This window comes from Gallinula chloropus, assembly GCF_964237585.1.
Source record: "Gallinula chloropus genome assembly, chromosome: 11".
Lineage (NCBI taxonomy): Eukaryota > Metazoa > Chordata > Aves > Gruiformes > Rallidae > Gallinula > Gallinula chloropus.
Window position 1 is genome coordinate 14,764,304 of NC_140096.1, and position 17,071 is coordinate 14,781,374.

Consider the following 17,071-nt stretch of genomic DNA (forward strand, 5'->3'; position numbering starts at 1 on the left):
TAAATCCTGTTTTACTCAGGCAATGAGGGTGGTTGTTCCTGTTACTAGGGAAAGCAGTGTTAAACAATTTGGATCTTAAATTGTCCCTGAGTAAGGTGGTCACACTTGCCCAAGTTTTCAGTAAACTGTCAAAAAAGGGTGGTTACTCAGGAATATGTATGTCCTGAATGTTGGATAGAAAAAAATCTATAAATAATGCTGGAAATGTTTTTTCAACTGAAAAATATTATTTTCACTCATCCCCAATTGACCTTTAAAAATTTTCTTCTTAAAGCTGAAATTCTCTGAGGTTTAATTGTTTTTCATATATGTTGTTCATGTTTATATGCACATTTTATCTGCTTTCAGAGGAAGCAGTTCAGATAGAATATGTCTCTGTCTAGTAACTGACCGTAACTGAAAACTTGATTTTCTCCAGAGTGTAATATTAAGGCAATTAACTGCTGCATACTGGTGCTCCTATAGGGTTTGCTTTCTCTTACTGTTCGTGTTTGTCTGTGCTATTGGCCTGCATATGTTAATATTTCTGGTGTGGGACCTGGGTTGAGATGTGCTCACCTGAAGTAAGGGCACTCATGGAAGGCTTTTTTTGATGACGAATTAATACTTGGGGTTTATAAACCCTATCAAATATAGGGCTTCCAAAATATTATTGGGTCTGTTCTGAAATCTAAAATCTACTTTATTCGTTTCTACAGCGTAAAACAAAATTCTGTAAGTTACAGATGGTCATCAAATTGACAATGCATTTAGTGAAGCATAAATTTCCAACCCACTGAAACTCTTCTTCCCATGTGCTCAAGAGACTGCTGGAATAACACAAAGCGACAATATGCATGGGTATGCAGGCAAACATATGATGCATACAGCATATGTTATACCTTTGGTTCCTATTGAGCTGAAGGGAATTGATAGCAAAAAAAATAATTTTCTTAACAAAAGATCTTTTTGGTATGCTCAAAACTCTTTCCTAATTCCAATAAGGTAGTTTAGAGATGCAACCATTCAGATCTCTATAGTACGTGACACACACTGTACTGCTGCCCACATCGATGGTAAAGGTTTCCATACCTTTCACACAGCTACCTGAGGCAACAGTCAATACTAAGGGCAGGACCTTTCTTTGTGATTACAAGTGCTACAATTCTGCTCAAAATAACAAAATCCTGGGTGTCTGATATGTTGCTTTAAACTTTACAAGTATGTACTTGCTCTCCAATCATAAAATCATTTTCACAAACATAGTGCATATGGAACTTACAGATTCGCATTGGACTGTAAATGAAAACATATGGTTCCTGAGGCCGGTGGAGGCAAGAGAATGTTGTACTACCTAATGTCAAAATAGCCTGCAAGTCCATTCATATAATCAACGTATAAACCTGGGATATGAGTAATATGTCCACTATCATATCTTTATGTAAATACATGGGGACACATACCAACTGTGCTACATTAATATTAATGAGAACATGTGTGGCCAAGTTCTACATGCAGATACTTGTTTTTTCTTATTCCATTGAAACATGGTTTAGAAATTTGGACTCTGCTGAAAATTTGTTGTGTAACCATCTGGTATTAATTGTCTTCCTTTTTTATAGATTTACTGGGTTATTTCCTTACCCATATTTGATGTCAAGGCTGAGGTACAAGGTTAGAAAGAGAACAAATCAGAAGCCTGAACATAGCTGTCTAGTGCCCTCCATCACCTGCTCCAAAAAGACATGGCTTTCTTATTGCCTAATTAATATATTCCAGACTTGTTCTGAGACACTACAGGGCATCTAATATGGCATTGAACTCTTAAATTTGTAGGCCAGTGATGTTAATAAAGTAGCAGATTGTTAGATTTGCTGATTCCTGTCACTTCCAGTTGATTTATAGAGTGCTGAAGTTGTTGTTAGTCTTACCCCTGAATGCACACATTTGAGCTGCTAATTTTGGCCCCAGAAGAAATTCTAGGCCGATCAAAACCAAAAAAGGATGAGTCAGAAAATACTAAAACACAGCGAAACCAGGAGAAGTTGCCAAGTACCATATCTTAGACTGACCAAATCAAAGATATACTATTTTTTTCCCTAGAACTGAGTGACCAAGTCAAAGATTTTTATTTTTTTTTCCCTAGAACTGAGGAGAAACCTTACAAATCCTACTGTATCTTTACATCTTATCAACAGTATATAGGGCAAAATCACTGAAATAATTTCTGAAATTGTTCAGAAAAGTAGCTTTCTGAAACCCATTTTTTTGGTTTAGAGAAACAGCTTTATTTAAAAAAGAGGTATTCTTTCTCTTTTCCTGGAAGATCAGTTATAATTCTCACCCAAGATATGTGAGACCTAAGTTCTGTTCTCAGGAGGCTAGAGGGTCATTGTCTGTCAAAACTGTTGTCCAAATCTCCACTCTGAATGAGTTGGAGAGTGGATTTTTGTACATGTATTCTACTTCCTAGTTAAAGAAGTTGTAAGTAATTCTAAATTGATTTTTTTTCCTGAGTTTTTATAGCTGGAAACAGCAAATATATTTGTATAAAATATTTATATAATCTCCAAGACAGAAAGGGAATAAATCACTAGCTTGGTATGTGGAATGCTCACCTGGGAAATTGGGACATGTAGCTATCAGTCTCTTCCTTAAGTCTTAAAGATTTATGCAGGGCAGAATAATAAGAGATAATAAGAAAAGCAGGCCTCAATACTCCACCTAGGGCACTTTCTCCAGAAATAGTAAATGTGAGCTCAGGTCTGTGCAGAGGTCTGCAGTGAGGTTGAGTCTCTTACTGTCTCGGAAATAACTCTACGGATAAGCCGACAGAGAAGATGTGCCATCAATACCAGTTTTATGAATCTAGTTCCTTGTTTTAAAACAGGTTCTCAGAAGGCATTTTTTCATTTAGGTTCAGATAGAAAGCTTAAATTGACTTAATTTCTTTTCACCTACAATCCTCATTTAATGAGGATTTTTTTTCCTTATTTTCTTTTATCTAAATACTTTTTGCCCCTCTGGTTTAGCTGCATGATCCTAGTTTCAAGTAAGTTCAGTTTTTGAAAAGAATGGCCTCAAGATCACCTGGTGAAAACTGGAAATTCAGATGGATATTGTCTTGACTAATAGCAAACCTATGTTGTCTGCAGTGTTTCGGGTTTTTTTTAAATTAATAGGGAGATGGAGAAAGAATGGAGTCTGTGTTCATTGATGGTAAAGCCAATTGAGCTATCTGCCTCTTTCTCATAAACTAAAGACAAGCAAAATTATGGAAATATGCTGAGACTCTAACTGCTTTTTGAACTATGGTGCAATTTATGTCTCAATAATAGATAACAACTAAGTGGCAGTAGCCAGATATACTTCGTGCTAGAATAGACATGGTATAACTTTAACACTTCCTAGTGAAGGAAAAGGCAAGCATTCAGTCTCTCTGGAGTTGCCACTCTTATTTGGATCATCTGGCAAAAAGTACTACGTGAGAAGCACAGCTGGGTCGTCTTCTCTCTGGAGAATCAAATTTAATACCCTGGTGTCAGACTCAGCTGGCTGAAAAAAAAAAAAAGCATGCCCACAGTTGTCTCCCAGTTGCCTGCAAAATGCTTTTTTTAATCTATCTTGCAGTGAAAAATTAGTTCAGCATTTCAGATTGGTTAATAAGTATTTTAATAATATTCAAAACACTTCAGTCCAAAAGAAATGCATAGATGCCATAAAAGCTACTCTCAGAAATATCAGACTCTTAAAGGCAGAAGATAATAATTATTTTATCTGTGACAAACTGCAGTAATTGTAATATTTATTTTATTGTTTCAACAACAAATATTCTCATTAATTGACCCTAGTGCCACTGGGAAACACAAATAGACTTGTAGTATAAATTGATCATTTTTTAAAAAAACCTGATTTTTCAAATTTGAAATTGTATTAATCCCAAAGCCTTCTATCAGGATTAGGTAAAACAACATGGGCTAGAGGTAGACGTTCACCACTGACTTTTTCCATCTGCTCAATGCTCTGCAATGTGGCCATTTGGAAAGTGTCTAGATGCCTTATTTTTTTCAGAGTGAGTCTTCAGATGCAGGTGCCAGTATGGAACTCTGCATCTCTTCCTGCAATCATAGTGTGTTACTGAAACTGGCTAAACATTACCAGATGGGTTTGAGCACTTTTTTCTCTGTGATTATAGTACACTAAAAAGGACAGAGGCTATGAAGAAATAATCATCTTCATTGAATAATTTCAAAACACATTTTTTTCCAGGAAAATTTTAGTTGCTTAATGTTGAAATACAGTTATTGTTGGAAATGGCAGACTGAAATCGATATGATTTAACTCCTTATTCCATAAAGCTTTGTAAATTAAAATATGAACTGAAATCTAGTGTGTATTTGGGAAATATATCAAGGAAATCCATGCAGATTTAGGTATTGCCGATCCTTCTGAAATGTCTCTGCCCGCAACGCATGTTCTCTATTAAATTTCAGCATTAGAAAAGTGCCATAAAAAAATGGCAACTGCAGTGCAGCTGACTTCAGGCTCTAGAATTCTTTAAAAAGTTGTCTTACATTCGAGTAGCCGCTGTCAGCACACTTTGCCATGTAACTGGTTCCTTTTGTGAGGGCAAGAGCACTTGAATTGCATGAGATGATGGGAGATGAGGAAACTAGGATACTGTACGCAATATATTATTCATTCTGCATGTTAAATGCCCACAGATTCCTTTCAAAATATTGCATCCTCGCTGTGTCTCAAACTGGATTGCACAACTGAAAATAAACTATAAGAATTCAGAGATGGAAGGGAATAAAAAAGGCAACTACCTTTGTAAGCTATAGTATTTGTCTGAATATAATTATACCCTGGGATTGTAATGAATATTTTTTGCCAATTAGTTTTCTGTGTGAACTTCAGGCTTCAATTTTGACTGGAAAGCTTTAGCACTCATTCATTCAGATAAGAGCTTTCTCCCACTGATAACTTCAATGCCAGTGCCTAAGTTGAAGAAGCTATCGGTTCCCAGGCTTCACAGAGGAAAGGAACTAATAGTCTGGCTGGATTCTTCCCTTACATCTTATTCCAGAATACTCTAAGTGTTCTGAAGAATTCAGTTATGTGAAATTGTATTTGTAGAGTTTCCAGATTTATGAAGTTATTCATTTTATTTTACTTTATATTAATCTAAAATCAAACATTTTCAGGGGTGTAACAAAATATGCAGTGGTGACCATAAGAATCTATTGAATATTTCTGTATTAAGCATAAGTCTTCCAAACTACTGATTAAGAAAATATGTGCAAAAATACCTCTCTTGACTTCTGGCCATGGTCAACATTTAAATGCATTATTTCCTAGGGCAGAGATTGGTTTCAGTCAATAGGTACTTCTCAGGACAGTTGGTGAAGTAACTGCTTTTTTTTGTACTTTTGCTTTTTACTGACATTTTTGTTATCTCCACAAAAAGCAGTCTGTGGAGGTTTTATAGAAACTATATTCACCATTTTTCATCTCTCTATATAAAGAATTTTTTTAATTCTTTTTTTTGTTTGTCTCAAAGTCATTCAGTTTTTTCTTGAAGCCTGAAGCTTACCTTTACTTTTACTGACCCCAGTCATATGATGAAGTTGCGAAGGAGTTTTATCCTGCATACCACTTTGTATTATCTAGCACAGCAGAAATTATAATAGACTCTCATTGAATTTAGCTGGTATTTTACATTATGGAAACCAGAGGTATTTTATGTTATGAAAACATGAACACTTTGAATCACACTCATCATGAAAATACATCAGGCATGAACAAGGCTTTTCAAACCCTCCCAGGGCCTTTAAGAAAATATATAAAATATCTTTGTCCTAAACTGAACTTCCTTAGTTTAATGTGCTTATTCCTCTGAGAACTCCAGTTTTATGGAACATATCTAGATGTAGCCTTTTATTGAAATAGAATAATATTGGAAGATACCTAGGAATACATACTTCTCGCTGTAATATCAGCTATAATATATGTGGGAATATATTGTAATGTTTTCTATATTAGCAAACACAAGCTTATTGGTGAGAATATATGGTTAAACATTCTGATATTCATGCTGGAAATATTTGTCTAGAGTATTCATTCCCAAAGAATATTATTACCACTTTAAAAACAGACCATTGGAGATTTAGCTGTGATTACTTCTTTAGACTGTTTTCAGGATTAGTGGATCAGTTTATATGCCATTTTATTTTGTCTTGAAATTCTTGCAGTAAATTTTCAGACTCTCTTTTCTCCTCAGTTCCTCTCCTTTCAAATATTATTTTTGTAATAATGCTACAAAATGAGAACAAACCCAGTACTTCTCAATGCTTCCTTACCCTGAAGTTGTTTGTATTGTTGTAGATGTTTATATGAGTATATTCTACAACCATTTCAGTATAAAACACCAATGAAACTGCATCCCCACTGTAGGTTAGTGATAAATTTATACTTTCTTGAAAGGTAAGTAGGTTTTTGTATGTGTTTAAATTGTCAATTTGTTCTGAACAGAAAATGCTACCTATAATACAACTCCCAAAGCTTCTGGTCACAGCAACTCATTGTGAACTCACCAGAAGCATTATGGGCAGTGGAAATGGTTCCTCCTTTGTCTGATAAGACAGTGCCTAAATGTGACCAATCTTGGTGTGTACCAAACACATGACAGCACAGAGATTGTCTTATCTGAAGGACTGTCAGGGAAACAAGTTGATGGCCCATGTAATTCGCTTTGGTGGGCAGTAACCAGCCTGTTGGTTGTAAATTGACTCAATTTCAAGTAAATACACACTTACAATTCCCAACAGCTAAGAAACATGATTAATAAACCAATTTTTTTTCCCAATTTATAGGAAGAATAAGATCTTCTAGCTCCTTCAGCTCCATATTGGGAAGCTCATCTACTATTAAAGCTCTTTAGGAACCAAACAGGTTGAATACCTGAACATAATGCTGAGTTCTGTTTGCAGATTGCTTTGTTTGTATTGTAGCTCCTTTGTCTATTCTCATTTACAGAGATTTTATTACAGTCTCTATAGTCTTTGGCTGATTTTTCTCTCCAAAATGGATGAAAATTTTGCCAAATATTTTCTCGTATTCATTTTTACCAAATGTCAAGGCAGCCAAGACCTCTAAGTCTTTACATATTTTAGCCTTATTATTCTAAAAAATTAGATTTGATTGATCACCTTATTTGTACATGTGAGTGTTTCTGCAACCACCCATCACGTTTTAGTCCACAGATGACTATCACAAGAGTATCCACAGTCTTAAAACCACTAGATTGCTACAGGTTTAGTGAAAAATGGCTGTTAGGTAGAGAAGAGAGATGTTGTTAGTCATGTAAGGTGCAGAAAGTCTGTAGTACCAGTAAGGTTTGTATAGCACCAGTAAATCTACATGAGAGGGGGCTGCTATGAACCAACAATGCGCCAACTCCTGTTCTGCTATGCTAGAACAACGAAGCAAAGATTTATTTAGAACCTACTAGAGATCAAAAAAAAACGTTATCAAGAGACAGGAATCTATATGAAAACAGGCTTCCAGTGGGTCTACAATGTGTAGAACAACTGTCATTTAATTTTGTTTGGCTTATATAATGCAATTTCTATCTAAAGCAATCAAAACGTGCATTAGAGTCATTATTAGTTCTGTTGCTTTGCTTGTATCTGATTTTCAAATTGTCAGAATTATGTCTTTTGTTCTATAATAAATTAATTGAATTTGAATCTTCTATTATTGGCAGATGGATTTCTTTGTTTAAATATAAATATGACGGTGCTGATTTATTTGGATTCTTAAATGCTGATTGTATGATAATTGTATCTCCTTGTGAATAAATGAATTATTTTCACATTATGCTAATCTCATTTTCCTTAAAGCCTGCCTGAAAATCAGGCTGATTTAATTACATGTATAGGTGAATACCTAATCCAGAATGATCTATTTTTAGTCTGTAGAAACGCTCTCTTCAAATTTCTCCAGTATCTTTTTCATTATTGGCAATGCTGGTTAGAGTACTGCTAATGCAGCTTCATGGAGCAATGTTTTTCCAAAACAACAACTCATTCAGGTTATTCTACTGTAGTTCTGCAGTAAATAATTCTCTGGTGTTAATATTTTATTAAAAAAAAAAGGGAAATAACTAGAAAGGGGGTTAGACCTTTATATTTCTGCCTCTCCAAGAGGTTTTTAAAGTAATCAACAGCTTTTGCTGGTATTGTCTATTTGTTGCAAAGAAGTTATGGAATAAGCTGCTTGAATTCTCCATCAATTTCACATGCAGAATCTCATAATGGGAACAGGAAATACACTCTATGTGTAAAATTGAAGTCTTAATGCTTAAAATGTATAATTAGTTGAGTTATATTGCAAATTATTCAAACTATATACAGTTAAAATTTATACAGACAAACATTTCAATGCCTACCACCTTACCTCTATATATTAAGGTCGCTTTGCTTATGGAGTGGGCACAGGGCATAAAAAATCATTTGCATTCTGTGACCTTTGCTGGGTGGGTTATGTTGTCAATCCTTTCTTCCTTTTATCTGTAGGTTCTGCACAGGATCATTTTACTATGCTTACTAATATACTCTATATCTTGTTACCTCTGCATTGGTATGGATTTCCATGTCACACCCAAAATTACTACATAGGGTTTGTTTTACACATATTGACCACTTGCTTTTTGCCTCTTTCTTATTCCAGCAAGTGGTTTTGTTCAATAACATTTTTTGATGATCATTAATTGATCACTGAGTGAATTGAGCCAGATGAGCCCTGAAGTCTCTGGAACCATCCTGTGATTGTACTTTCAAGGTTACTGGTGTCATTCCATGCCTGTTCTCCTGTTTGAGGTCATAGATAGTTTAGTCTACTAAGTCTAAACTGTAAGATAGTTGCACATCATTACTAGATAATTGTTTCAGAAGTATATATGTGATGACAAGCATTGAAGCAAGCAATAATTTAAAGCTAAGCAAAATCTAAGACAAAGCAGGCAAAAGTAATGTTTTTCCTTTTTTTTCCCCCCCAGATAAACATGCTGCAACAATTCCCCATGCAGGCCCAGACACGTCTGGAAAAAGCCTGACAAGTCTGAAGTCCTGAGTTATCTTAGAGAACTGGGGTGTATCACAAGGAGTAGCAATACCATATTCACTGGGCTGCAAGGATATGGTAGCAAGATTTAATATGGAAATTTAAAGCAACTATTGTAATTATCATATGTGTGTTTTTTTCCCCCACATTTCTCACCTGGATAAAGACCATCTGAATACAAACTCCTGGTATACCACATATTTAGAATTAATATGTTTTGACCAGAAAAATGATTGACCTTTTTTCCCCATTTGAGTATCAGTACACATGAATGCTGATATTCAGTAATAAAACAACCAGTGTTGATCACATAATTTGCTGCTTCATGCTCTTCTGCCTTAGAAAAATAATCTATGAGATTTCAAAGTATATTTATTATTAATATTTATACTTGATCATATGAAGTGAAATCCATAGCATTTAACATAATATTGATGTCAAAAGAAATCCAACAGTAGTTTGACTGGTGGGAAGTATATTCCAAGCTCAATGTCTCTGGTATCAGTAGAATATTTGAAAAGAGAAGGACATAGGTTGGCATGGCAACGCTGCTTAACTCATACTTGTCAAGGCGCTGTAATTACTTAGCAGAAAACATAGGTCACGGGAAGAATGTTATCAGAAGCAAAATTGTTCCATCATCTTCTCAAGTTCCAGGCCAAAGGTTTCTAGATAAATCAAGAAGTGCAGTTTGACTGGAGGAACTCATTCTCTTTTGTCTTGGCCTTTGCGAAATCTCCTGTCAGTACACGTGTGTCCTGTATGTGAATTGCAGATTATTTTGGTGAAGGTATCATTCTCTTGTTTACATGATAAAATGTCTGGATGTGAAAGAATGGGTTGTTTACTAATTTGAGGTGTTACTCTTAAATGCCTGTTTCAGAATTCCCTACTCAATACTTAAGATGAACACCAATTGATAGTAGGTATTAAAATACAAGGTAGAGTATCAAACAATGTTTCTTTGAGAGATCATTAAAGTACAGGGTGCTGTATTAATAAATAAAAGTAAGGTTTAAGGAATACTTGTTCAGTTGGAGGCTGAATGGATTTGATGTGGTAAAACTGGAAGGCTAGTAGAACATGGTTGCTGCTGGATTGCTGCAAGGCTTACGTTAGATTGCGGTTTAGCACATCTTAAAACCATGAGCTGTGGTCTCCCATCATCACTATTACATCTAAAAACTGTTCTTGTCAGCACAGGGCTTTGAGTCTTCTGATCAAAGTCTGAATTACCTGTTGCCACTAAAGGCTGTTCACTGAACATCAAGGTTTAAAATTTGATCTCACAGATGCCATGCTTTTAAATAGAATTCAGTAGTTGTTAGTAATATCCCTGCATCTCTAAATTCACTTAACTTGCTTACAAATACGGAGCAGTTGAGCTTCTCAGATTAAACAGTGATAATAAATTTCATAACTAGAGCCCAGAATTAACTCTATCCTAGCTGGAAACTGGAGAGACAGCTACAGATGAAAATACTTATTGGTTTTTCTTCTCTTTTCCTGACACCTAAAATAGTTTGCATGCCTAGATAGCAAATACAGACTTTAAAGCAAAGGTCATTTATTGCATGTGTATCTCTACACCACAAGACATTTGCTGATTGCTAAGGGGTGCTATGAGTAGTATGTATTGGAAAAGGATTCCACTATAGCTTATGACCTACTTTGTGATTTTGGCTGGTGCCTGTACCTTCTAGTGATGCAGCCCTTTCAGTTCTCACTTCAAAAAAGACTGAGCTGCATCTGGTTTTGGAGAAGAGGCAACTAGGTGTTAGTGATTTCAGAAATGGGGTTCTTTTGCTGCCTGTGCTGGATAGTAATTTCAGAATTTATTTTGTAGCCTGGTTAAACTGTAGCTGAATCTTAGATTTAATTCATGATTTTTTCTTTACTTTCCTAAAGTTATGTACAAAGTGGTGTAAAATTTCACCTATTTCCACTGTTTCTAATAAATGGCTTGTAAATGAAAAACATTATGGATTTTAACAGTATTTAAGCTTTATTTCTATTATCTTCGTGGATCTATAATATGCTGCTTCTATTGATCCATACCATTAATGCATACATATGCTAAATTTACTTTCTGAGATTAATCATGCTAAGTGTAGTTTGTTGGCTTTAATCTGAATGTGCCTAAGGAGAAGAAACTTTGAGCAGAGGGAACTACTATTTGGAACACAGAGTTCTTTTCAAGGTAAAAATCCTAGGGAATGTTTCTCTCATATTATAGATTTTTACATATAACTTTGAGTTATCACTAAAGATAAAGCCCAGAGGGAAAATTTTGCTTTGTTTTACAGTAAAACAGATTCTCAGTTGGTATAAATTAAATTTCAATCGACTTAAACCACTTGATAGCATCACGTTTTCTTTCTGGGAGAAAGAATAGAACTTTTGTCAGCAGCCTTTCAGTTAAATAATCTAGTCAATTATCTGAGCAGCATTGTCAAAATAGAAAAGTAGAAATGTTCTTGTTGGAGCAGAGAAACAGAATAACAAGGCTGGCTGAGTTCGCACCTTGCTGAAGATACTAATTGAAACTGAAAAGTCAAAACAATTTAAAACAAACCAAAAGCAATTAGCAAAAGAATATAACAATAGTGAAGTTTACCACTTGGAAATGATCTTATTTGTTTTTCAGAAATGTTTATAAATTAAATTTCATTGTAAGTGTTTATTTTGTAGTTGACTCATACAGTTATCTCTTAGTGTTTAATGGTAATACTTCACTTTATTGAATTAGCTTAAAATACAGTAGCACAGATTTTAGCCTTTTGTGTTATGTGGTCAGATCCATGTATTGCAAATAGAGTCTTTGTAAGCAACGACTGCAGTCTGTAGGACAGCTTGCTGAAAACAGGTCTTTCATATCTTGTGCAAGTCTCCATGCCTACTGTTGTATAAAGGACAGTACCTTTAAAGGCCACTATTTTTTTCATGGCCACTCCTTTATCAGCTCCTAATTTAATGCCACACAAGAACTTCATTCTACCTGCATAAAAATCAAGGGAGACCTTGAAATGTTAATGAAACAAAAGGGAAAAAACACCTACTGCAGCGTGTTGGAAAAAATAAAATGTTATCTTAAAGCTATCAGCTCAAAAGCAATAACCTCAACCACCTAACGCAGCATTGCAGTGCTGTCTATTGCTCTGGGATTCTCAGTCCTTTCTGGGATAAACCTTGACTTCTGTCCATGGGGTTTATGTGTGTGTCCATTCCTATTGTTCCAAAAATGTTTTGCTACTTTGAGTCTTTCTGGCTTGATGTATGTTTGGCTGTCATCATCAACAAAACTTGCAGCTTATTGCTATTGATATAACAATTTTATTTTCACAATGGGGTTAATTAAACTGAAAGAGGTTTGGGACCAAGGCTGAATGAGTGCTTCATACAGAAAGATTACAGTTATCCCATGAGAACGTGAGCATCTCTAACATTGAAGATCTAGCTGATATTTGACTGGAGTATTTTCAGTGGTTACACATGCCTCTATTTTTATGTAAAGGACAATGAATTGTTTCCTGCTAGAAGTGCTTTATTTCATGATGTAGTCACTAATAGCTTACTGGAACTAGCCTGTCTTGGTTATCTTCTTGAGGATGAAAGGCTTATTTCAGAAGACCAAAGTTCCCGTAACTTTCACTTTACATTATTAAGAGAAAAAGGCTACTTCCTCTATTGGTGTCAAACACTTAGTTTCATTGACTGAAATGAAAATCCCCCAAATTTCATCATTATTTCTGATGCTGTCCAATTTATATATAAGAATCCAACCCAGTCTTCCTAGCTTAAGAGTCCCACTGAGTTCTAAATAGTTTGTAGTTGAAATTCCCAACAGAAGAGAATGAAAATACAGCGTTCAGACTGTACCTTGGGATTTCGGAGATCCAAGTCTTAGTAGCAAAGAATTAAATATAGGGCTCATAGGGAACTGAGTATAAATTCCCCTGCTGGTTTTTTGGGGATTTTTAGTCTAAATGTATCTTACATTTGCCCTTACATGTCAGTGAGAGGAGGAGAGTGCTCTCTCTTGGGAGGTGGGAAGTAAAGGTTTGGACCTTTTTCAGTAAGGCAGAAGTCAAAATTAGGCCTTTGAATACTTAACACTATATCTGTAATCCCCCCATAACTACACTGCTACTGCCACTGTTTTTCCTTGTCTTTTCTGGAATCTGTGTCTCGTTAGGTCATTTCTCCAAAGCTGGACACTATCTTTAAAGAGGCTTCCAAGTAGAGGTCTGCAGTTATCACAGATGCCCACAGACAGGATCTGAGACTCATCCTGTCCTGTGGGCTGTGTTCAGCACTCCAAAGAGTGCACTGAAAATTTGAGTTGTAACATACGGGATAGTTTCAGTGCTTATGCCCTTTATCTTTCTGCCATTCTAACTTCTTGTGCCTTCATTGTAAAATAGTTAGTATTTTCTAAGTTATCATTTAATATTATGATGCATCTGGGCGTTAGAATAATACACTATAAATTCTTTAATTATATACCCGTTGGTATGAACTCAACTGAACTGCTAAGTCACCATTCTGATCATGAGCTTTTAAAGGAAATTTTTTTCAAATTAGAATAGGTGCAAAGAAGAGCTACTAGTATGATTAGATAGGATGTGTTATAAGAGAAAAAATTCAGAAAAACTTCATTTACCAGCTCTAGTAAAATGAAGGATAAGTATGAAATTATACAGTTATACAAAACATTTTTAAAATTAAGGGAAGCGCCTAACTGGATGTTTAAGATAAAACAAGAAAATGACTGGTATAAGCATCAGTTACATTTGGGTGTCCTATGAATTTCTGGTAGCCTCTATCAGGATCTCTTCTCTAATGTCTCTGGGTTTCTAACATTCTTTGAACTTTATCAGCAAAATCCATGAGACTTAGCAATGAAATGAAATTGTTTGATCTAAAATCTACTTAATTAGCAAGTAAATCATCAAATTATCTAATATTTGTCAGTTGAAATTTTAATTTTTCTTGCTTGTAGGCAAAGTTTAATTTGCATTATTTTGGAAAGAAATATCACATATGTTCCACAACCTTCCTCACAAGGTGCTTGTGCTTTACTCACATAAAAATATTTTGTAAAATTTTAAAATTAATTGAAACTTAGGAATCTAATTCTACTTCAGGTTCAACAATTTGCTGTTGTTTTCTGGTTTTTTAATAACTTAGTAAATGCTCATTGTAGATGCTTATTGCTATATTATGAGAAATGAGTGTCACTCAGATACGATATCAGAATTTAACTTTGTCTTTTGACATTTTATAAAAGAAGAAACCTGTTATTAGTATTAGTATTTTTTTCAGAAATTTATTTTTCACAACTACCAATATAGCTATGAAATAACTAAGAAGTCTAGGAAAGAGATGCATGGTATAGAATGCACTCATCTAATAAGCTGGTGTGCATTTCATACCTTACATTTGACCTTTAAATTAAATTACAAAAAGTACCTGCAATAATTGAACATGATACTTTTTTCGAAGACATTTTCTTGTTCACATCTAAGTTTCTTGCACATACCAGAAAAGATTCAAGTGTTTTAAACATTGTGTTTTCTTTCTGGCATATAGCTGAAATTACTGTAATATATTTGCTTTTTCTTTTTAATTTCTACAATTCCCTTTATACCTGTTCTTACCAGTCTCACAATAGCACTGGTAAACAACAGTGCAGTGTGGGATATGTGTGATATCTTGTATAATAATTGCACTCCCACACAAGTAATTTTAGGGTGTGCAAAACTTGTTTTCTTTACTTTTCTTACAAATCAACACTGTAATCAGTTTTCTGTGAGAGACAATAGACATAATCCTGCTCATTGTGTGATGTGGTGATTTTATCCAGTAATTTAAAAAAAAAAAAAAAAATCTCAAAAACCCTAATTTAATGCAAAGGTAGAATTCAACCTTGCCATTGTTATTGAATATATATCCCTGTGCCAAGTGGAATAAGATTCTTCTGGCAGAGTAGAAAATAGAAACCGGCTTTGTGGACAGGATGTATTTTGGGTTAGGATTTCAGATTGATACAAAAACATATTATTCATTTCATTAACTTGAACTACCTTTTGAAAGAAAGTGGAGAGAATCTCTGATCTCACCTTTGTGTAGCTCCTTTTATGGAGCAACTGAAAAAAATTTACTCAGTTCTTTTGGTATGAGTTACGTCTTCTGAATTGCAATTAAGATTTGATATTCCATATAGATGAACTGTGGGCCACAGTCAGAAACTGCTGATCCTGGGGTGATTTATTGTCATAAATGCATTAATTCATTTTAATTATTATGTACAGTTATACATAGGAAGCAAGAAAAAATGTATTATCCCTACTTCATAAAAAGTCATAAATATGTGTTTCATTGGCCTAGGATGATAATCCTTTTTGAAGTCTCTATTTAAACTTGATTTCTGTAGGAAAATGCTTGTTTCCATGTATCTAACCTTTAATAATGGCATTTATTGCCGATGAAATCTTTATTTGGTTTCTACTTGGTGGCATACATTTTTACTAAGAATATCATATGGTTTATTTTTATTTGTTTTCAAAGAAACCTTGAAAAATGTATCCTCAAGAAACACACTTTTTTTGTCATGGTCACTCCACTATTTGCTCCCAGGTCAACTACCTCTCTCCAGCTGCTAGAATTTGGCTTTCTGTGGCTGCTAGCAAACAGAAAGGAAAAAAGTACTCTGAGTCAGAATTGAGAGAAAACAAATTCAAAGAAATAAGGTTTTGGCAGTTAATCTTTAGAGGCTAAGTCATGCTTTCATAGTCAGGTCTTAATAAGAATTCTTTTTTCCAAGGCAAACATCTCGGTCCATTGCCTGGGGTTGGCACAGTTAAGTCGTCCAATATACCATGGGGGAGAATATCAGTTCTGGTGATAATACTTACATGATGAATAGATGTATTTTCAGGATATCTTACTATATTTATGACATGAATTCTGTCTGCTTTATGTTTTTAAGGCTTTTTAAAGAATATCTTTCCAAGGGTAATTCTTTTCAAGCTCACTGTGTGTTATATGAGATATATATATATATCACATAACATATATATATATATTTTTATATATATAAGGTCTGGCTTTTACAGATGCCAATCTGGAGTTGGGCAGCTTTTAAGAAAAAAACAACTCTCTTGTCATTGTATTTGTTAGTCTCCTGGTCATGTTTGTTCCGTGATCTGTACGTGTTGCATGCCCCATAGTTTGTCATTACAAATTATAGAATTTGTTTCTCTAATCAGACATCAAAATACATTTCTTGTGTTTAGTTTATATTTCTACCTACAAAGCTCTTGTAAAAACTTTGCATAAATTTGTAGTTCAGTTTACTAGTAGAAAACATTCATAACAATGTTTTGTTTTCTTAAGAGATCTGGAATCAGAGAGTTACATGGGACAGGATGGGAGGAAGAACTATGTTCAACTGGTGACAAATGCAAATCCTTCTGTTACCTTGAATTAAAAAGTGCTCCTCTAAAGGGTAACTTGAACAGTGGCTACATTACAGTGTCATGTGTAAAATCTTTAATAGAGAGAAATTGCCTCAACTAATCTCTTTGTCAGTAGGGAGGGGAAGTAGAAAACTATATATAACTTAGAAGCTGAAAGGTTTTGCCCTTCTCCAAAAGAATAAAATAATACAGCACTGAATAATGGTTTTGATTCCAGTTTAAATTGGAAATGTAATTTGTTCTTATGAGCTCCCTACTCCATTTCTTACTATGCTCAATTCTTCTGGGTGACATTGTGAGATAAAGCAGAATTTACAAGATTGAAATAGGTAAAATACAGCTAGACTGAAGCATGTCCAGAATGCTGTATATAAATTGTTTTTATTAATAAATGCCAAGTATTCCCATATAAGATTCTTTTTTATGCTTAGAGATGTGTTAAATACAGATGCCAAAGCCATTCCTTTCATAATTAGTGTTACCTG